General features: G+C 41.4%; 1 long non-coding RNA gene across 3 annotated transcripts in view; it reads right to left on the reverse strand.

The window, feature by feature from the left end:
• Positions 1-24,194, reverse strand: part of LOC309805608 — a 63,281-nt gene that overhangs the window by 29,247 nt on the left and 9,840 nt on the right. The window lies entirely within an intron of this gene.

Raw genomic sequence — 24,194 nt, forward strand, 5'->3', positions numbered from 1 at the left:
AGGGATCAGAGCAAAAACTTGAGAGGCTGGGGATGCAGGAGTTTGGGTACAGTCCCTAAATCATCTCAGTGGTTGAGCTGCTGTGAGAAGGCACATCCCCAGTGTGCGTGTTGAGGGGAGGGGGTCCCTAGAGGAGGCAGCTAGCGGGAGGGCCTGAGGCTGGAAATGGGGAATGGCGTGCGGCCTCTGAGCAAGCACAGGCACTTAGCCCTTGAGGTTTCTGGGAAAGCTAGAGCCACAAGGGCCACGAGATAAGGCAAGTGTAGCAGCAGAACCCAGGTGCCAGGTCTTTCTTCAGAACCTACACTTCTCCACGAGGCCGGGCCTTCCACGCTGAGGTAGGAGGGATCCTGGCCAGAAGGTCAGCCAGCAGCTCTGGGACGAAGGTTGCTGCGGCAGGGCTCTTCTGCCATGGAAGCGACTTCATTTCCTTCCACACAAATAGCCTACTGACTGAGTTCCTGCTCTGTTGAGTAAAAGGGTCGTTGACTCTCCCCAGAAGGTTGTTCAGTTCACATCCCAAAAGTCCCTCTATTCAGGCCCTGGGGAGGTGTAGCAGCTCCTGAGGGCGCTCTCCTGAGGCTGGCTGACAGAAGTGGGGGAGGTTCCTGATAGTTCCCAGGTGCTGGTTCAAGTCCCCAGAGAATGGTCATGCAGGTTGGGGAGTCAAGTAGGAGGAGAGAGAAGGTTGGGGGCAGAGGGCCCCTTCCTGAATCCAGAGCTCACATGGTTACCCACCCCCATTTCCAGAAACTATCTCTTCCCCCACACCAGCCCCCATGGCCTAGTACCGGGAAACCGGGAGCCCAGAGCACTTGTGGCCACAGAGACCCTCACAGGCAGCCCTCGGGGTGGGCGGGGCCGGCTGCGGGCAGATGGGGACGAGGTGTGCTCCCGGGAGGCCACGGGCTGCAGGTGGCCCTCTGAGAGAAGCACCCCAGCTTGGACAGGAAGGTTAGAGGCGGGGGAGAGCACCCTAGGGCGCCCCCTCGGAGCAGTGGGTGTGGGAAGAGGGGCGGGGGCGGAGGGAACCCGCGATGGGAGGCGAGTGGGCTCTCAGCAGAGGCCAGCTTAGCCCGCGGGAGCTGCCTCTGAGCAGGGGGCGGGAGGGCAGTGCCGCCCTGTGGCTGCCGGGCTTCCCGGATCGCGGCTCTCCGCACACGGGTCGCAGGGTCCTGTGACTCTGTATCCCCTCCCTCACCCCGCCCCCCTCGCGAGGCCGCGCCGCTGGGTGGCCTGTGTCGACGGGCAGAACCCCATCGCCCGCCCCTCTCAGACCCGCCTCTGCCCGCCTGCCCTGCCCTGCGCAGCTTGCGGCCCGGGGGCCTCGAATGTCCCCGTGCACGCAGCCAGCGGCCTCTGCTGTGCCTGCTGCTCCTGCTGGGTCTGTTGCTGTGACCGGTAACCCTCGTGCAGACCACGCTGGGCACCTCCAGCACCCCAAGTCCGCGGGAGCGCACGCGGGCCCTGATGCGGGACTTCCCGCTTGTGGAAGGGTGGCTGCAGTGTGTGCGGGCTGCTGGGGGCCGGTGGGGGCCTAGCCTGGCCCTGGGCAGGGGAGGAGGTCCGGAGCATGTAGCGCTAGTGGGGAGGCTCCCTCACACCACCCCTGGATGTCCTCTCCATCATCTATGGATGCCCTTCCCCTTCTCTGTCATCCCCTCCCTGGTGGGAAACCCTCAGCCCAGGCCTCAGCTGCTCCTAGTATAGTCTGTGTGACAGTGTGAGGTGGGGGACCCCCAGGCTGGCCCAGGTCAGGCAATGTGTCCTGCCCGATCCCAAGACCTAAGGAGCCCACTCATTTGCCTTGACCTCCCTCCGGCCACAACAACATGCCCCTGGTCCTGAGGCAGTTTTACCACAATGGGCTATAGCATGGTAATCTGCGCAATTTCAGCCATGGCTAGACCAGCTTGGACAGGCTGAAAGACGGTCTCGTGGGTGGCCAGGTACCAAAGGGACACACAAGGTGCCACCATGGCTGCTGGGGAATGTGGGGCAGTTTGGGGGCCACAGAGACCACAGGTTAGTCACATTGGAACGAAGTTACCATAGTGACCTAGAAAGTGCCATGCCATGGATGCTGGGGGCTACAGGGGTCACAGTGAGCCCACCTGACGGGCTTCCAAGTACCACAGAAAAAGCAACGCATTACATGTGACTTCTGGGCACAGTAAGTGCTGTGCCAGCTGAGGAGGCTATGAGAAGCCCAAGGAGTTCCAAAGCCCAAACTAAGCCCTGGCCTTCCCTCAGTTCTGGTCAGCCTACGTCCCATGCCAGACCCACGAACGGGATGCTGTGCGCCTCACCCTGGAACAAATTGACCTCATCCGCCTCATGTGTGCCTCCTATTCTGAGCTGGAGCTTGTGACCTCAGTTAAAGGTAGACGGGGGACTTCCCTGGTAGTCTAGAGGTTAAGACTCCACGCTTCCACTGCAGGGGGGTCGGGTTTGATTCCCGGTGGGGGAACTAAGAGCCCTCATGCTGCATGGCACGGCCAAAAAAAAAGGTAAACAGACTGGTGGTAGTGGGTGTTAGGGACTTCAGTAAGCTACCCCTGCCTCTGAAAATGATCATCTGACCTACGTGCCCCCAGCTCTCAACAATACCCGGAAGTTGGCTTGCCTCACTGGTGTGGAGGGCGGCCACTCACTGGACAGTAGCCTCTCCATCCTGCGTACCTTCTATGCGCTGGGTGTGCGCTACGTGACACTCACCCACACCTGCTACATGCCCTGGTGAGCACCTGAATATATTCAGGAAAAAACGCATTCGCCCTTTTTGGCCAACCAAACAAGCGGGCAATGCAAATCAACACTGCAAAGAAGTCTCACTAGGCATTGGTCAAAAGGGCCATGCTGAAAAGGTGTAAAAACCAGAAATGCAGGGCAAGTCAAGGAGAAAAGGGAGCTTTTTTACGCTGATGGGCGTGATATAAATTGCCAACGGCCACTCTCGAAAATTGTATGGTATTTCCTAAAACATCTAAAAAACAGAGCTACAGAGCACAGGGCACTTCCACTCATGGGCTTATATCTTGAGAAAACCAAAAATCGACAGGACACAGGCACCCCAAATTTTAGGGCTGCTGTGTTCACAAAATCCTCGACTCGGGTACACCTTAAGTATCTCATGAAAGAGAAAAATGGATAAACAAGTTGTAGTACTTATGTACAATGGAATATCACTCAGCCATGAAATCAATGTCCTAAGGCTAGTAGCAGCATAATGAGTGGGTTTAGGTACGATGATTCTAAGAGAAATACGTCACACAGATAAAGAAACATCATAAGATATCAGTTATAGACGGAATGTAAAAATCGCTACATGAACTAAATTACAAAACAGAACAGAGTCACACATTTAGAAAACACACTTATGGCTGCTTAAGGGGAAAGGTGAGGTAGGGTGATGCATAAAACAATAGTTTGAAATTAGCACAGATACCGTTCCATCAACCAAATATGTAATAGAAAAGACCTACTCATTGCTCAGTGAACTGGACTCAACACACCTTATTCACCACAGAAGAATATATCCACGTAGTAAGAATCTTAAAAAGTATTTATTGATATTTCTCAGTAAGTGAATATAGTGGGTGTAAAGGGGCACAAACACAGCACTGAAAATCAGCTAAATCCCATTATAAATACAAATTACAAAAAAAAGCAAAGATAGTGAAAGAGAGAGAAATTCTTACAAAATTCATTCAGTGGCTGTGATGCAACCTGGATTGACCACATCTAGACCCACAGCTGGAAGAGACATAAGGCTCGACACTCTTGGGGGCAACCGGATTGGTGAGGTTGTGTGAGCAAATGCAGACCCTTTAAAGTAATACTGCGTGCTACCCATTCCATGGGTCAGAAATCTCCAGGTTCAAGGGAATCTTCCTACAGCTAAAACATGCATGGGAAACCCAGAGGATGGTACACCATATGATCGGGAAACGTTTCTAAAACGCACCTCATTTTTCATCTCGTGGTGCTCGGGTTCGCCATTCCAGCTGCTTTACCAACAAGCTCCCCACTTGGAGAATCAGCACCTTTAACCTCCTGTTTCGTACAGTTTGCAATTTGTCCAGAGGTTGAATGGGTAGAGGGGGAACCAATGAGAGATCAGCTCTAGGTGTTTGGACAGACACATGTCACTCTAATTTCCAATCAGGAAGAAGAATTAACCAAAGGATCTGCCTGCCCCCCGGAACCAGAATAGGGCCTGAAGCAGTCCTGCGGTTTGGAGGCCACCTCCTAAAAAGGCGAGTTGAAAAATGGATCTCAGAGGCACTAAAATTCACAAACCTGCAGGATAATAAATGATAACTTTCGTACCTTATTGAGGTAAGGCAACAAAGAGGATTTGAAAACAAGGCAGAATTGCAGGAAACCGTTTTCAAGAGGTAGATTGGAGTCGCCTTTAAAGCACATGAAAAGCGGCAGAACTTCGACAATGATGCAGTTGGCCAAAAAGAGTGTACGTTTTTTTTTCCTGAATATATTCAGGAAAAAACGCGTAGGCCCTTTTTGGCCAACCAAGCAAGTGGGCAATGCAAATCAGCACTACAAAGAAGTCTCACTTCGCATCGTTCAAAAGGGGTTTTACCATGTTTGAAATTCCAATATTTTAGCCTGACACGTTTTTGGATTTTAGAAAAAAAAAATATTTTAAATGAGACAAAAAATCTTTTTTATGACCCAAAAAGACAGCAATAGTTTTATATTTTTATCTATTTCACTTGCACACAAAAGTCTCATGGGGTTATGTAAAGCAGTCCTGTTGGATGCTGTGCATGGTGCAAATATGGATTAAAGCTTTGGAATCTTAAGCTTCACTCACCTGAAACTTTTAAATTAGGATGCAAGCAATCCTTTCCAACATTTGAACAGAGAAAGACACTGTTTTTATTTTATTTGTCAGGTAATTAATCTGTCTTTTGCCCCAAGGGGAGAAACACCTGGCACTTCTATCAATGTGTTGTACAAAAATCTTTGAACACAGATTGCAAGCAGAGGCTGATACAAGATGTGAAAGAAAAAAAAAAGAGAGAGAGAGACCCCTGTGGCATTTTCTCCTAACTTATTGCAATCTCCCATTTAAAATGTGGGAATAATCAATCTTCTGAGGAAAAAGGCCCAAGGAAGCTTTTTGTTTTTGTGGAATAATGCAATGCCTAAAGATTTGATGAGGCAAGAAGAATTAATGAGAATGACCATGAGAAATCAAGAAAAGTCAGATCTATGGATGAAGTGATGTTTACCTCTGTGAATCAATAAGAAGTAGGAGCAAATGAAAAGAGAGCTGAATACAACATTTTCTGAATAAATGTAACCTTGCAGCTGTCATAGACAAATTAATGCTCACTATGATACAACATATTTAATTCAGAAAGTTAACTTAAATTTAAAGCTTAACAATTAGATTTATTGAAGAAACGAAAACATATTTGTGGTTTAGAATATATAATGTGTTCTGCAACAGATAAGAAGATTACATAAATAAATAGAAATAAGACTAAATAGAGGAAAATAACAAATTAGATGTTATTAACATTAAAAACTGACACTCATCTAAAGAAAGAGGAGAGACAGAAAGAGAGAAGAACTTATATCAAGTATATATTTAAAACTCCTAAATAAGAAGTCTTCAGATGTTAAAAAAAAAAAAGTCTTCAATAAGAAGATAATGTAATAGCAAAGATGGGAAAAATATACCAAAAGATATTTCAAGAAAGAGAGTACAGAACGTTAAGTAAACATATCAAAAGATGCTTGGCTTCTTAGTAGTCAATTAAATGCAAAAAAAGTCATACCTGGAATTATCACTCACCAACCAGAAAGTTCAAATGAAAATGACAGGTATTATCAAGTTTGACAAGAATGTGTGTAATCCTTGAATCTCATTCACTGCTGCTGAGGATGAAAAATCATACAAATGTTTTGAAAATATTTAGAAATATCTAAAAAGATAAACAGATGAAAGCTATGAGTCAAAAATTTTACTACTACATGTATATTGAACAATAATTTATACACATACCACCAAAGCTCAAGTTCTAGTATGTATATACCAGTGCAATTCTCAATAGACCCAAACTGAAAATCACTCATATTGTAATACATTTGGGAAAAAATTAATTAATAGTTAAATATTTACACTATGGAATCCTATGCAACAGTGTCAGTGCATGACAACAACAACAGGCAACCATATAGGCATATTCATAAACAACATAAAATAAAAAAGCCCAATCCAAAAGTGATTTTACTGTGCCATTACATTTATATAAAATACAAAATACAGGTAAAGTGATCTTTTTGTTAGATACCAGAACAATATTAAACCTTAAGGGGAGTCACTAGAATTGGACAAGGGGAGCTCTGAGTATCTGGCAATTTTCTGTGTCTGTATCTAGAAGCTATGTATAGAGTGTATGCAGATTCTGAATTTTCTGAAATTTGTCATTTCCTTACAAACCATGCATATTTTTAGTTGTTTTTTATACATAACAAAAAGTAAAAATGATAGACTAGGGAAGGTAATTATATTAGCACTTTAATATCCATGCTTTTCAAGGTGGAAGTGAAAGGTATTAAATACTTGACACTGTGATTACTTCTTAAAAGTAAGGTGAAAATTTCAGATTAATAAATAAGACATACTTCTTCATATATCATCCTCAAAGAGGAGGGGTAGAAAGGAGTATTATTATTTTTTATTTAATATAGAACAGTTAAGATAGAAAATAATGAAAACAGACTAGGTTTAAAAAAGAGCACACTGGACTTCCCTGGTAGCTCAGTGGGTAAGAATTTGCCTGCCAATGCAGGGGACAGGGGTTCAATCCCTGGTCTGGGAAGATCCCACAGGCTGTAGAGCAACTAAGCCCGTGTGCCATGACTACTTGGCCTGCGTTCTAGAACCTGCAAGCAACAACTACTGAGCCTGCGTGACACAACTACTGAAGTCCATGCACCTAGAGCCCATACTCCACAAGAAGAGAAACCACAGCAAGGAGAAACCCATGCACCACAATGATGAGTAGCCCCTGCTCGACACAACTAGAGAAACCCTGTGCAGCATCGAAGACCCAACACAACCATAAATAAATAAAATTAAGTATTGTGACTTGTGAGATGACTCACTCATGTGGCTGTAAGTAAGAGGCCTCAGCTCCTTGCCACATGAATCTCTCCTTAGGGCTGCTTGAGTGTCCTCATGACATGGCAGCTGGCTTACCACAGGAAGAGTGATCTAGCAGAAACCAAAGCAGAAGCTCCAATATCTTTTATACCTTTGGAAGCTGCACTTTGTCATTTCTGCAATGTCTTATTAGTTAAAACATCAGCCCTTTACAACTGTGAGGAGGCACACAGGTGCATGATGACTGGGAGATAATTAGGGTATGATTAGGGCCTTCTTGGAGGCTGGCTACCAAGGTGGCTGACTCACCGAACACTGAATTTTGTTTTCTTCACTGATGGAGAGAAAATGGTGAGTGAATCTCATTGGTGTTCTTTGAGATGTACCAAAGCTAGCTCTTGCTCTCACCCCCAGCTGTGTGGCTGAGAGGGTCTTGGTGCTCCAGCCGGGTGTCACGCCTGTGCCTCTGAGTTGGGAGAGCAGAGTTCAGAATATTGGTCTACCAGAGACCTTGGGCACCTTGTAATATCAAAACGGCAAAAGCCTCCCAGAGATATCCGTCTCAATGCTAAGACCCAGCTCCACTCAAAGACCAGTAAGATCCCGTGCTGGACATCCAATGCCAAACAACTAGCAAGACAGGAATGCAGGCCCACCAATTATCAGAGAGGCTGCCTAAAATCATAATAGGTCACAGACACCCCAAAACACAACACCGGATGCGGACCTGCCCAACAGAAAGACAAGATCCAGACAAACCCACCAGAACACAGGCACCAGTCCTCTCCACCAGAAAGCATACACAACCCACTGAACCAACCTTAGCCACTGGGGGCAGACACCAAAAACAACAGGAACTACGAATCTTCAGCCTGCGTAAAGGAGACCCCAAACACCGTCCACAAAGCCAAATGAGAAGACAGAGAAACACAGAGCAGATGAAGGAACAAGGTAAAAACCCACCAGACCAAACAAATGTAGAGGAAATAGGCAGTCTACCTGAAAGAGAATTCAGAGTAATGATACTAAATATGATCCCAAATCTTGGAACTGGAATGGAGAATATACAAGACATGTTTAACAAGGACCTAGAAGAACTAAAGAGCAAACAGACAATGATGAACAACACAGTAAATGGAATTAAAAATTTTCTAGAAGGAAACAATAGCAGAATAACTGAGGCAGAAGAATGGATAAATGACCTGGAAGATAAAATAGTGGAAATAACTACCACAGAGCAGAATAAAGAAAAAAGAATGAAAAGAATTGAGGACAATCTGAGACACCTCTGGGACAATGTTAAACACACCAACATTCGAATATAGGGGTCACAGAAGTAGAAGAGAAAAAGAAAGAGACAGAGAAAATATTTGAAGAGATTATAGTTGAAAACTTCCCTGATATGTGAAAGGAAATCGTTAATCAAGTCCAGGAAGTGCAGAGAGTCCCATACAAGATACACCCAAGGAGAAACATGCCAAAACATATATTAATCAAACTATCGAAAATTAAATGCAAAGAAATAATATTAAAAGCAGCAAGGGAAAAACAACAAAAAACATACAAGGGAATCCCCATAAGGTTAACAGCTGATCTTTCAGCAGAAACTCTGCAAGCCAGAAGGGACAGGCAGTACATATTTAAAGTGAAGAAAGGGGAGAAGCTACAACCAAGATTACTCTACCCAGCAAGGATCTCATTCAGATTCGACAGAGAAATTAAAACCTTTACAGACAAGCAAAATCTAAGAGAATGCAGCACCACCAAACCAGCTTTACAACAAATGCTAAAGGAACTTCTCTAGGCAGGAAACACAAGAGAAGAAAAAGACGTACAATAACAAACCCAAAACAATTAAGAAAATGGTAATAAGAACATACATATCAATAATTACCTTAAATGTAAATGGATTAAATGCTCCAACCAAAAGACATAGACTGGCTGAATGGATCTGAAAACACGACCGGTATATATGCGGTCTACAAGAGACCCACTTCAGACCTAGGAACACATACAGACTGAAAGTGAGGGGATGGAATAAAATATTCCATGCAAATGGAAATCAGAAGAAAGCTAGAGTAGCAATTTTCATATCAGAAAAAAGAGACTTTAAAATAAAGACTATTACAGGAGACAAAGAAGGACACTACATAATCATCAAGGGATCAACCTAAGACGAAGACATAACAATTGTACATATTTATGCACCCAATATAGGAGCACCTCCATACATAAGGAAAAGGCTAACAGCCATAAAAGGGGAAATCGAAGGTAACACAATCGTAGTAGGGGACTTTAACACCCCTCTTTCACCAATGAACAGATCATCCAAAATGAAAATAAATAAGGAAACACAAGCTTTAAATGATACATTAAACAAGATGGACTTAATTGATATTTATAGGACATTCCATCCAAACACAACAGAATACACTCTTTCTCAAGTGTTTGAGGAACATTCTTCAGGATAGATCATATCTTGGGTCACAAATCAAGCATTGGTAAATTTAAGAAAATTGAAATTGTATCATGTATCTTTTCCAACAACGCTATCAGAATAGATATCAATTACAGGAAAAAATCTGTAAAAGAATACAACCACATGGACGGTAAACAATACACTACTTTATAACCAAGAGATCACTGAAGAAATCAAAGAGGAAATTAAAAAATACCTAGAAACAAATGGCAATGAAAACATGATGACCCCAAACCTATGGGATGCAGCAAAAGCAGTTCTAAGAGGGAAGGTAATAGCAATACAATCCTGCCTCAAGAAACAAGAAACATCTCAAATAAACAAGCTAAACTTACACCTAAAGCAATTAGAGAAAGAAAGAAAAAAAAAAACCCAAAGTCAGCAGAGGAAAGAAATCATAACGGTCAGATCAGAAATAAATGAAAAAGAAATGAAGGAAACAATAGCAAATATAAAAAAAACTAAAAGCTGATTCTTTGAGAAGATAAACAAAAGTGATAAAACCATTAGCCAGAGTCATCAAGAAAAAAAGGGAGAAGACTCAAATCAATAAAATTACAAATGAAAAAGGAGAAGTAACAACTGACACTGCAGAAATACAAAGGATTATGAGAGGTTACTGCAAGCAACTATATGCCAGTAAAACGGACAACCTGGAAGAAATGGACAAATTCTTAGAAAAGCACAAACTTCCAAGACTGAACCAGGAAGAAATAGAAACTATAAACAAACCAATCCGAAGCACTGAAATTGAGACTGTCATTAAAATCTTCCAACAAACAAAAGCCCAGGACCAGATGGCTTCAAAGGCAAATTCTATCAAATAGTTAGAGAAGAGTTAACACCTAGCCTTCTCAAACTCTTCCAAAATATAGCAGAGGGAGGAACACTCCCAAACTTATTCTATGAGACCACCATCTCCCTGATACCAAAACCAGACAAAGATGTCACAAAGAATGAAAACTACAGGCCAATATTACTGATGAACATACATGCAAAAATTCTCAGCAAAATACTAGCAAAAAGCATCCAACAGCACATTAAAAGGATCATACACCATAATCAAGCTGGGTTTATCCCAGTGATGCAAGGATTCTTCAATACATGCAAATCAATGTGATACACCATATTAAAAAACCTGAAGGATAAAAACCATATGATTATCTCAATACATGCAGAAAATGCTTTCGACAATATTAAACAGCCATTTATGATAAACCTCTAGAAACTAGGCATAGAGGGAACTTTCCTCAACATAGTAAAGGCCATATATGACAAACCCACAGTCATCATTGTTCTCAATGGTGAAAAAGTGAAACCATTTCCACTAAGATCAGGAACAAGACAACGTTGCCCACTCTCACCACTATTATTCAACACACTTTTGGAATTTTTACCTACAACAATCAGATAAGAAAAAGAAATAAAAGGAATCCAACTCGGAAAAGAAGAAGTTAAGCTGTCACTGTTTGCCACTAGATGACATGATACTATATATAGAGAATCCTAAAGGTGCTACCAGAAACCTACTAGAGTTAATCAATGAAGTTTGTAAGGCTGCAGGATACAAAATTAATGTACAGATATCCCTTTCATTCCCATACACTAAAGATGAAAAGTCTGAAAGAGAAATTAAGGAAACACTCCCATTTACCCATGCAACAAAAGGAATAAAATACCTAGGAATAAACCTACCTAAGGAGACAAAAGACTTTTACTCAGAAAACTATAAGACACTGATGAAATAAATCAAAGATGACACAAACAGGTGGAGAGATATACCATGTTCTTGGATTGGAAGAATCAACACTGTGAAATGACTATACTACACAAAGCAATCTACAGATTCAATGCAATCCCTATCAAAATACCAATGGCATTTTTCAGAAAACTACAACAAAATATTTCCCAATTTGTATGGAAACACAAAAGACCCCGAACAGACAAAGCAATCTTGAGAAGAAAAACAGAGCTGGAGTAATCAGAATCCCTGACTTCAGACTATACTACAAAGTAATCAACACAGTATGGTACTGGCACAAAGACAGAAATATATATCAATGGAACAGGAGAGAAAGCCCAGAGATAAACCCAGACACATATGGTCACCTTATTTTTGATAAAGGAGGCAAGAATATAGAATGGAGAAATCACGGCCTCTTCAATAAGTGGTGCTGGGAAAACTGGACAGCTACAGGTAAAAGAATTAAATTAAAAGACTCCCTAACACCATACACAAAAATAAACTCAAAATAGATAAAAGACTTAATGTAAAGCCAGACACTATAAAATTCTTAAGGAAAACATAGGCAGAACACTCTATGACATCAATCACAGCAAGATCCTTTTTGACCCACCTCCTAGAGAAATGGAAATAAAAATAAAAATAAAAACATGGGACCTAATGAGACTTAAAAGCTTTTGCACAGCAAAGGAAAACGTAAACAAGATGAAAAGACAATCTCCAAAATGGGAGAAAATCTTTGCCAATGAAGCAACTGACAAAGGATTAATCTCCAAACTTTACAAGCACCCCCTGCAGCTCAATATCAAAGAAACAAACAAGCCAGTCCATAAAGGGCAGAAGACCTATTAGACATTTCTCCAAAGAAGATATACAGATTGCCAGGAAACACATGAAAGAATGCTCAACATCACTGATCATTAGAGAATTGCAAATCAAAATTACAATGAGGTATCATCCCACACAGGTAAGAATGGCCATCAATCAAAAAATCTACAAACAGGGCCTCCCTGGTGGCGCAGTGGTTGAGAGTCCGCCTGCCGATGCAGGGGATACGGGTTCGTGCCCCGGTCCGGGAGGATCCCATATGCCGCGGAGCGGCTGGGCCCGTGAGCCATGGCCGCTGAGCCTGCGCATCTGGAGCCTGTGCTCCGCAACGGGAGAGGCCACAACAGTGAGAGGCCCACATACCGCAAAAAAAAAAAAAAAAAAAAAAAATCTACAAACAATAAATGCTGCAGAGGTGTGGAGAAAAGGGAACCCTCTTGCACCGTTGGTGGGAATGTAAATTGATACACAGACACTATGGAGAACAGTATGGAAGTTCCTTAAAAAACTAAAAATAGAGCTACCATATGACACAGCAATCCCACTACTGGGCATATACCTGGAGAAAACCATAATTCAAAAAGAATCATGTTCCGCAATGTTCATTGCAACTCTATTTGCAATAGCCAGGACATGGAAGCAACCTAAGTGTCCATCAACTGATGAATGGATAAAAAAGATTTTGCACATCTTCAATATAAAATGGAATATTATCAGCCATAAAAATAAATGAAATTGAGTTATTTATAGTGAGGCGGATGGACCTAGAGTCTGTCATACAGAGTGAAGTAAGTCAGAAAGACAAAAACAAATACTGTATGCTAACACATATATATGGAATCTAAAAAAAGAAAAAAATGGTTGGGAAGAAACTACGGGCAGGACAGGAATACAGACGCAGACGTAGAGAATGGACTTGAGGACATGGGGAGGGGGAAGGGTAAGCCGGGACGAAGTGAGAGAGTGGCATTAACTTATATATACTACCAAATGTAAAATAGATAGCTAGTAGGAAACAGCTGCATAGCATGGGGAGATCAGCTCAGTGCTTTGTGACCACTTAGAGGGGTGGGAAACGGAGGGTGGGAGGGAGATGCAAGAGGGAGGAGAAATCGGGATATATTTATATGTATAGCTGATTCACTTTGTTATACAGCAGAAACTAACACACCATTGTAAAGCAATTATAGTCCAATAAAGATGCTAAAAATAAATAAATAAATAAATAATTTGTACCTCCCCCAAATTAAGTCTTTTTAAAAATAAATAAATAGGGCTTCCCTGGTGGCGCAGTGGTTGAGAGTCCGCCTGCTGATGCAGGGGACGCGGGTTCGTGCCCCGGTCTGGAGCCTGTGCTCCGCAACGGGAGAGGCCACAACAGTGAGAAGCCCGCGTACCGCAATAAATAAATAAATAAATAAATAAATAAATAAATAAATAAATAAATAAGGGTACTCAATAACATGGTAACTCTAAACCTAAGTATTTTCAATACTACAGCAAAGGTAAATGGATTAATGTCTCCTATTAAACTGTAATTTTTTATATTATGTGCAACTAAAATTTTTTCCCAATATACAGGTAAAATAAAATAATTACTTTAGAAAGGTGAAAACATTCCATGTATTTAAAAACAGTAAAACGATAAGCATATAATATGCATCTTAGATAAAGTAGTGTTTAATTTCAGAACAATTTGTCATTATTGTAACTAGTACTATTATCCCAATTTCTTAAAAATATTTCAATACTTTTTCTATTTGAAAAAATACTTTAATATTTTTTTCTTTGCTCTTTTGTGGTCTAATACATGGTAAGTATTTAGCTGCTAACATAACTTAAAAATATATGTTGTTTTTTACAGCCAAACAAAACGGAATCAAGAAGAAATAGATAACTTGAACAGACTGATCACTACAAGCAAAATAGAAACTGTAATTTACAAAAACTCCCTACCAACAAAAATCCAGGATCAGATGGTTTCACAGGCAAATTCTACCAAATATACAAAGCAAAACTTACAGATTCTTCTCAAGCTCTTCGAAAAGATTGAAGATTAAGGAATACATCCAATGACATTCTATGAAGCCACCATCACCCTGATATCAAAACCAGATGGGGGGGGGGGACTTCCCTGCTGGCACAGTGGTTAAGAATCCATCTGCCAATGCAGGGGACATAGTTTCAAGCCCTGGTCCGGGAAGATCTCACATGCCGTGGAGCAACTAAGCCTGTGTGCCACAACTACTGAGCCTGTGATCTACAGCCCACGAGCCATAACTACTGAGCCTGATAGCCACAACTACTGAAGCCCACGCACCTAGAGCCCATGCTCTGCAAAAAAGAAGCCAGTGCAGTGAATAGCCCGCACACCACAACGAAGAGTAACCCATACTTGCCACAACTAGAGAGAGCCCGTTCACAACAACAAACACCCAATGCATCCAAAAATAAATAAAGAAATTTACTGAAAAATAAAAAAACACAGATGGGGACTTTTCTGGTGGTCCTGCAGTTAAGATTTTGCCTTCCAGTGCAGGGGGTGTGGGTTCAATGCCTAGTGGTGGAGCTAAGATCCCACATGCCTCACAAATAAGAAACCAAAACATAAAACAGAAGCAATACTGTAACAAATTCAATAAAGACTTAAAAAAAAACAACACAGAGAAAGACACTAGCAAAAAAGAAAATTGCAGGCCAATATCTCTGATAAATATGGATGCAAAAATTCTCAACTGAATATTAGAAAACCGAATCTGACAGCACATAAGAGGATCATACACCATGATCGTATTTGATTCACCCCTGTGTCACAAAGTTGTTTCAACATATGCCAATCAATCAACATGATACACTCCATCAACAAAGGAAAAACACAAAAAAATGATCATCTCAATAGATGCCGAAAAAGCATTTGAGAAACTTCAACATACATTCATGATAAAAACGCTTACCAAAATGGGTATAAAGGAAACATATCTCAACATAATAAAAGCTATTTATGACAAACCCACAGCCAATATAATATTCAATGCTCATGACAAAATATCAAAGAAGCACGGAAAAGTGATGGAGGAGATGGAGAAACTTCTCAGTGTGCAGGTGCAGGATCAACATCAGCGGTAAATCCTGCTCAGCTTATGGTGATTCAAGAGAAAGCTAAAAGCCTTTAAGAAGACTTGAAGAAGAAACACGGGAAAGAATCAGAGGGCATATTTTTTAATGCCAGCCATGGCTGTTTTCATCGGTTCAAGAGTAGAGCCAACCTCAACAAGGTAAAAGTAAGTGGAGAGGCAGCAGGTGCAGATAGGGTAGCTGTCCAGGAACTTCCTGAAACACTTTGAGAAATTATTGATAATGGTGTGCATTTACCCAACCAGGTGTTTAATGTGGATGAGACACAACTGTACTGGAAGAGGATGCCAGACCGAAGTTACATCAGTAAGAAGGAAAAGTTGATGCCGGGCTGTAAAGCAGCAACAGATAGGCTAACTGTTGTTTGGTGGCAATTCTTCCAGTGATATGAAGCTGAAGCCTCTCTTAGTTTATCATTCAGAGAACCCAAGAACCCTTAAAAACATAGCCAATGACTCTCTTCCTATTGTGTGGAAGTGTAACCCCAAATCCTGGATTACACAGGCCACATTCCAGGACTGGTTTTGCCAACACTTTATCCCAGATGTAGAGAAATATTGCTCGGAGAAGGACGTCCCAGAAAAACATTCTTTTGCTGCTTGACAATGCTCTGGGCCACGCCCCTTTCATGGATGACTTTTCCCAACGTCAAAGTAGTGCATCTGTCACCGAATACTGCATTGCTCATCCATCCTATGGACCAGGAAGTTATAGCGACTTTCAAGAAATATTATTTATGTCACACTTTTTGTCAGGCAGTAAAGGTAAGTGAGAAATCAGGAAGAACCTAGGGACAATTTTGGAAGGACTATAACATCTACAAGGCCATAAAAAACATTGACTTTGCATGGTGTGAGTGTATGTTGGTCACCATGAATGGGGTTTGGAAGAACCTTTGCCCACAGTTTGTTCATGATGTTTGTGGACTTGAGAAGGCAGATCAGAAGTCTGAAGAGGTCTTCAGCAACGTAGTGACCCTCAGCGAGAAGCTGGAGCTAGATCTGAAAGAGGACGATTTCACTGAACTCCTTGCTGTGCAACATGAGGAGCTTACTGATGGACTTGGAGGCGCAGAGAAAGGATGAAGAGGGACAGGAGGAAGAAGAAGTAACTGAAGAACTGAAGAGATTCATGACACAGAAAATGCCAAGGGAATCTTCTAAATTGGAGGAGGCACTGTTAGTTTTTGAGGCACAAGGCTCGAACCTACAATGGTATCCAAAGGTGGCAGCAGCCATTCAGAACGCAAACCAGTGCTACCATGTCATCATCTATGATGAGAAGAAACGAGCTACGACCCAGACATCAATGGATCATTTTTTCAAGAGGGTAGATAGAATTAAATCCAGCAAGGAACCAGAACCTGTGTCATCAATGTCAGGTATGAGTGAAATTGGAGCTTGCCCCCTGTCTCCCACTGCTGATAATCCTTCACCTCTACCATCTCCCACCTCCTCTCCCTCCTCCGATCAGTAACTCTTCTCGCCTGTTCCCTCGATGCCAGCCCCAGTATCCCAGCTGTTGTACTGTATTACTGTACTTTTCAAGTTACTGTACTGTAAGACTAAAAATGTCTTCTTTGTTTTTGTGTTTGCTTCTTATGTATTGTTTCTGTGAAAAGTATTATAAACCTATTACGGTACAATACCGTATAGCCGACTGTGTAACCTGGGTACCTCGGCTAACTTTGTTGGACTTACAAACAAATTGGACTTACAAACGCACTCTTGGAACAGAACTTGTTCATACGTAGCGGACTTACAGTAAAAGCAAAAAAGAAACAGGGACTAATCAAACTTATAAGCTTTTGCACAGCAAAGGAAACCATAATCAAAATGAAAATACAACCTATGGGCTGGGAGAAAATATTAGCAAATGATGAGACTGACAACGGCTTAATTTACAAACTATACAAACAGCTCCTACAACTCAATAACAATAGAACAAATAACTCAATGGAAAAATGGGTAGAAGACCTAAATAAACATTTCTCTAAAGAAGACATACAGATAGCCAACAGGCACATGAAAAGATGCTCATCATCACTAATTATTAGAGAAATGCAAATCCAAATTACAATGAGGTATCACTTCACACAGATCAGAATGGCCATCATTAAAAAAAATCTACAATTAACAAATGCTGGATGGGGTATGGAGAAAAGGGAACCCTTCATCACTGTTGGTGGCCATGTAAGTTGGTGCAGCCACTATGGAAAACAGTATGGAGGTTCCGCAAAAAAACTATAAAGAGAGTTGCCATATGATCTAGCAATCCCACTTCTGGACATATATCTACACAAAATTATAATTCAAAAAAATATATAAAACCCTATGTTCATAGACGCACTATTTATAATAGCCAAGACATGGAAACAACCTAAATGTTCATTAAAAAATGAATGTATAAAGAAAGTGTGGTATACGTATACAATAGATATTACTCAGACATAAAAAAGAATGAAATAATGCCATTTGCAGCAACATGGATGGACATAGAGATAATGATACTAACTGAGGCAAGTCATAAAGGGAAAGACAAATACCATATAATATCACTTACATGTGGAATCGAAAACAGGACACAAATGAACATGTCAGCAAAACAGAAACAAACACACAGATATAGAAAACAGAGTTGTGGTTGCCAAGGAGAGAGTGATGGAAAGATTGGGAGTTTTGGAATAGCAGAAGCAAACTATTCTACATAGGATGGACAAGCCACAAAGACCTCCTGTACAGCAGGAGAAACTATATTCAGTATCCTGTGATAAATCATAATGGAAAAGAATATATATATATATATATATATATATATATATATATATATGACTGAATCACTTTGCTGCACAGCAGAAATTAATACAATAATGTATAAAGGCTGCAGAGGGTGTGGAGAAAAGGGAACCCTCCTGCACTGTTGGTGGGAATGTAAACTGATACAGCCACTATGGAGAACAATATGGAGGTTCCTTAAAAGCTAAAAATAGAACTACCATATGACCCAGCAATCCCACTACTGAGCATATACCCGGAGAAAACCATAATTCAAAAAGATACATGTATCACAATATTCACTGTAGCACTACTTACAAGAGCCAGGACATAGAACCAAACTAAATGTCCATCGACAGATGAATACAGAAAGAAGATATGGCCTATATATATAATGGAGTATTACTCAGCCATAAAAAGGAATAAAATTGAGTTATTTGTAGTGAGGTGGTTGGACCTAGAGTCTGTCATACAGAGTGAAGTACGTCAGAAAGAGAAAAACAAATACTGTATGTGAACACATATATATGGAATTCAGAAAAATGGTACTGACGAACCTAGTGACAGGGCAGGAATAAAGATACAGATGTAGAGAACGGACTTCAGGACACAGGGCTGAAGGGGACACAGGGACGTAGTGAGAGAGTAGCACTGACATATATACACGACCAAATGTAAAAGAGCGAGTGGTAAGCTGCCGCATAGCACAGGGAGATCAGCTCGGTGCTTTATGTCCCCCACAGGGGTGGGATAGGGAGTCTGGGAGGGAGCCTCAAGACGGGGGGATATGGGGATATATGTATACATACAGGTGATTCACTTTGTTGTAAAGCAGAAACTAATACAGTGTTATAAAGCAATTATACTCTAATAAACATGTATTTTAAAATACCACAACGTTGTAAATCAACTACACTAGAAAATATTTCTTAAGTGAAAAAGATTTTTTGAATGTATGTTTTATTGTGTGTGTGTACCACAGGTTCAATATATATGAATTATGTCAAATTGATTACATTGTTTTTCAAAATAAAGAATTTTTGATATTCTACATCAGCTGCATAATATAAATGCAGAAAAACTATATTATTTTTTTCTAAAGTTCAGAAATACCCATTTTGCTCATTCGGTATACTATAAACCACTAACTGTTAAAAAGGGATTCATGACCTCTTTCTTCCAAAGAAATATTTCTGCACTCACACAAGTTTAATAGAATGTTCCACCATGAACTGGCTTCCTACCTTAGAGACACGAGATTTGCATCCTGAAATCTCTTTCTTGCAAAAATGTCCAATTAGCATCCTAGCATTACAGAAAAGAAATGCTTTTTGCCAGATCTCAAATTACATACAACTTTATCACGACATCACGTATGTTTTTTTTCCACACACACAGACTGCATTTTATTTTTACAAGACAAAAATCAACTGACACCAAGCATTGTAAATGGATGACCACAGCAAAAGCAACAATGATTGTAATTCCCAAACACGAAACACACTCATACTATTGTCATAATATTGACATTCATTCCAGGAATCCTCCAAAACTCCTTTATTTTGCAGTGAAAGACACCATGTTTTTTTTTGTTTTTTTTGTTTTTTTTTGCAGTACGCGGGCCTATCAGTGTTGTGGGCTCTCCCATTATGGGACATAGGCTCCGGACGTGCAGGCTCAGCGGCCATGGCTCACGGGCCTAGCCGCTTCGTGGCATGTGGGATCTTCCCGGACCGGGGCACGAACCCGTGTCCCCTGCATCGGCAGGCGGACTCTCAACCACTGCACCACCAGGGAAGCCTGATATCATATATATTTAAATTATCAGCACTCACCTGAGATCTTCAAAAATCAACAAAAACATAATTTTGTGCTCTCTTTCATTTATTCTGGTTCTAAGTGGTCATTTCTAAACGAAAGTATTTAAGTATGTTAACGTCATCTTATAACATCATATTTCAAATGACTACCGTCTCTCCAAAGATGCAATATGAGGAACTCATAAGTAGGCTCTCCAAAGTTTTACTCTTTGAATCTGTATTACACTTCTGCTGAACTTCACACTGTTCATTATTCTCTGAGAATATTCTTTTTCTTGTATGCCCATCTCACATGCTCTTTCATTTCATGAAGTTTTTTCCTACAATTTTATGCCTAGTTTTTTTCTGAGAAAATGCATTATTCCGGATTGATAATTATAGACACAAAAACTTCTATATAATTCCCTGAGAGTTTCAAAAACTCCTTCTTCTTTTTTTTTTAAATACCTAGATTCTGAAGCTCTCCACAAAGCATTACTAAAATTGCATTTACATAGTATCTACATATTAATCACACATTAATGCATTTACAATTGTATTATGCTTTATTGCTAATTTTGGAGCATAAACGTAGCTGTCTTATTTACCACCCTCTTGGAAATCACTTTAATATTTGCACTTAGGACTTGAAAGAGAATGGATAAATAAAAACCTGAAGAATATGCAAATACAATTTATATATTTCTCATAAAATTAGGTGATTATCTAACCTTTATCCAGAAAAAAGAAGAGCCCACATACTCTGCAGTCATGATACTCGAGAATGTGTGGTCTTCCAGCAGGAAAACATGCAGTAATCCACGTGGCAGAGTTTACCTGTGACCAGCTGGGGTTAGTGTCCTATGCATTCCTTACATGCAACATATCAGGAGTGGCCAAAGTGAATTTGTCAGTTGTGGCAATAAGTATAATGAAGATTTGTAGCAGGTCATGCTCATATATGCAGCACAGGTACAATCAACATTTTGCTCAATTCTGGTAGATCTAAATCTGTATCTGTTACCTTGTCTTTAACGAGGAAATGTCAGAACTGACTTACCAAAAAAAAAGTGTTTTGTTTGTTTGTTTGTTTTAATTACAGTCACGGTGAGTAAGACATAGCTCAGAACAACTAATGTGACTTAGTGATTCTCTCATCAGGAAATGCAGTTTCTACTTCCCTGTTTATTCTCCACATCTTGTAGTAAGTTAAGTTTCAGTGAAAGATGAATCTACAGGGTGAAAAGAAAAGAAAACTTACATGTGTTGATAAGATCATTCTGACAGGTTTTACCACGTATGTCAGTGTTTCTGGTGATGGACACAAGCTAGAGCTCCCTACTCTGACATTTTCACTGATGTCATTCCCCTTGATCCTCAATTTGAAAGTGGATAAAAATGTTTTCTATGTTTTCTTCTTTAAGAAATTAAATAAAGAATGCTGTCTAGACATGATCCTCTAATGACTTTCAGTCAGTGGTCATCAAGAGAAGAAAAGCACAGAATCTCATCCCCACAGAAGGGTGACATTCAGTCAGGTAAGAAAATTCTCCCCAAAATCAGAGCTTCATCTTTAACATTCAATCAAAGGCTTTCACAGGTGCTTCATACTCTGCACTCAGCCTTACCATATGGGATTGGCTCTGAGAATCTCACACCAGATGACTGACAAACATGTCATAGTACAGTGATCTGGGACCAGATCCTGCCTCTCTTAATGATCTCCCGCAGGGACATTGCAATATTCTAGGATATTTCCTGGAGCCCTCTACTCTATACAGGTACACTTCCAAGTAGAAACAGAAGCTTTGATTCTCACTGGGACCCCTGCTCTGTCCAACCAACCTCTCTAGAAATATGATGTTCTAATCTCTCCTGATTAGAACATTGCACGGTCTCTCACTGTGCTAATTTAGTAAAGGTAAAAGAGAAACAAGAAAGAGCAAACTATGCAGGGAGCAATATATAAGATTCCTTTACTTAATGTATTTATCTGATATACACAAATATTGAGAAGTATAGATTCATTTCATAATGGTCAAGAAAAGAGGAGGAGGAACCTCCATGCCAACAGTATATATAAATTGGAATCAATCCTGCATAAGCTCCAGCTAAAGCTTAGCTACGAGGCACTAACTCTTCTCATAAAGAAGCAATAGTTCTCCATCATTTGAAGCACACTGAGGACTCAGACAGCTGGACGCTGAGGGTGTAGTCTCCTCACTCGAATTCTGTACCTGCATCACAGAGCAATGAAATATTCCCAAAGAATTATTAAGGATGAGGTGGGGAGCCGAAATAAAAAAGATGAAACCACAGTCTGCCCTACCATCCATTCTGCTGGACATTACCACCATCTTGGCCCAGTATGACCTTCCCACTTTTCTCTGGGCCTCCCTACTTCCCACCTCCATCCTCTCATTATATCTTACCTACACTTGGAAACGACTCTAGTTTTTCCACTGATCTTCATCAACAAGCAATCGAAATAGCAACTGTGTATATAACTCCTTAGAAACCTCAGGTATGACTCATTTGAACGGATCCTGGGTCACACCTACCTCCTGATCTTGGAGAGTCTCCCAGAGAGTCCAGAGGCAACTACAGCACAGCCTCAGGGACATAGACACTGGCAGCAGCCACTTGGGGGAGCTCCTTCTACCTCGTGGCCACTGGTACCAGCAAGCATAATTTCAGAGTCCTCCCTCTTTCTTTTTAGCCTCAGGGTCTAGCCCTACCCATTTCCACCAGACTATAGACACAAGTACTAGGATGCTGAAGGCCAAGCAACTAACTGAGCAGGGGCATAGCCCCATCCACCAGCAAACATGCTGCTTTCAGACCCTCTCAATGCACAGCTGCCGCTGGACATGGGCCCAGCAACCAAAAGCCCCAGGACCAGCCTCCACACCTAAGTGGAGAGGCACCAGCCCCAGAGACCTTGGCCCCTCTGACAAGTGAGCCTGCTCTGGCCTTGGAATCAGTCTCACCGTCGGCAGGTGATTACTGCACAGGGACTGGATGGAGCTTGGACCTACCCAACAGCAAATCTGCTCTAGCAGTGGGATCAGCCTCATACACCAACAGGCACACACCAGCTCCAGGAATACCACAGCCCAGCAGCCTGTGTGACCAGAACACTCACTTGCAGGCCAGAAGCAGCCATGGACTCACTTGGGTCTTGACCCTGCCCATCAGAATGAGAGCACAAGATTAGGGATACCCCAGACCCTGCAGATAGCTGTGTCAGGAACAGTGATCCAACACCAACTCTGAGACTCCTGGGCCCTGCAGCCAGAACTCAGGACCTGTGTCTTCCTCCCAGTAGCCAGCATCACTGCAGTGACTGGGCACTAGCCCTGATATCACCTGGACTGCAATTCTACCCATAAGTGAACCAGCACTAGATTTGGTGTCCCACAGAGTCGTGCAGGCAACTGCCTTATGATTTAGCCTCACCAAGCAGCACAGACAGCCTCCATACAAGGCAGAGTCTGTCAAACAAGTAGTCTGGGGGCAGCCAAGCCTACCAGACCACCCACAGTAGTCAGCCCACCACAATAGAAGAGCCCAAGTAGCCAACATAGGGGGTACACCTAGAACATATAGTTCTAGTGACCAGGGGACAGTGGGCTTCTGGGACACATAGGACCTCTCCTACAAAAGGCCACTTCTAGAAGGTCAGGAAATGTAACGAACATACTACATACATAGCAATAAAAACAGCAAGTTAAGAAAAATGAGGTGACACTGAAACACGATCCAAATGAAGGAACAAGATAAGAACTCAGAAGAAGATCTAAGTGAAGTGGAGGTAACCAATCTCCTCAAAAAATAGTTCAAGGTAATGACTATAAAGATGATCAAAGAACTCAGGAGAAGAATGGACGACCAGAGCAAGAAGGTAGAATTTTTTAAAAAAGAGTTAGAGCATTAAAGAACAACAAAACAGAGATGAGGAATACAATAACTGAAATGAAAAGTACACTAAAAGGAAACTACTGTAGACTAAATGATACAGAGGAATGAATCAGAAAACTGAAGGACAGAGTACTGGCAATCACTGAAGATGAACTGTAAAACAATAGATTAAAATGAAATGAAGAAAGTTGAACAGACATGTGAAACATCAAGTGTACTAATATTTGCATTATACTGGTCCCAGAAGCAAAAAGGAAAGAGAAAGCAGTGTAGAGCATACCTGAAGACATAAGAGCTGAAAACTTCCGTAACCTGGGAAAGAAAACAGACATCCAAGTCCAGTAAACACAGTAAGGCCAAAACAGGATCAACC

This window comes from Mesoplodon mirus, assembly GCF_964341445.2.
Source record: "Mesoplodon mirus genome assembly, chromosome: 5".
NCBI lineage: Eukaryota > Metazoa > Chordata > Mammalia > Artiodactyla > Ziphiidae > Mesoplodon > Mesoplodon mirus.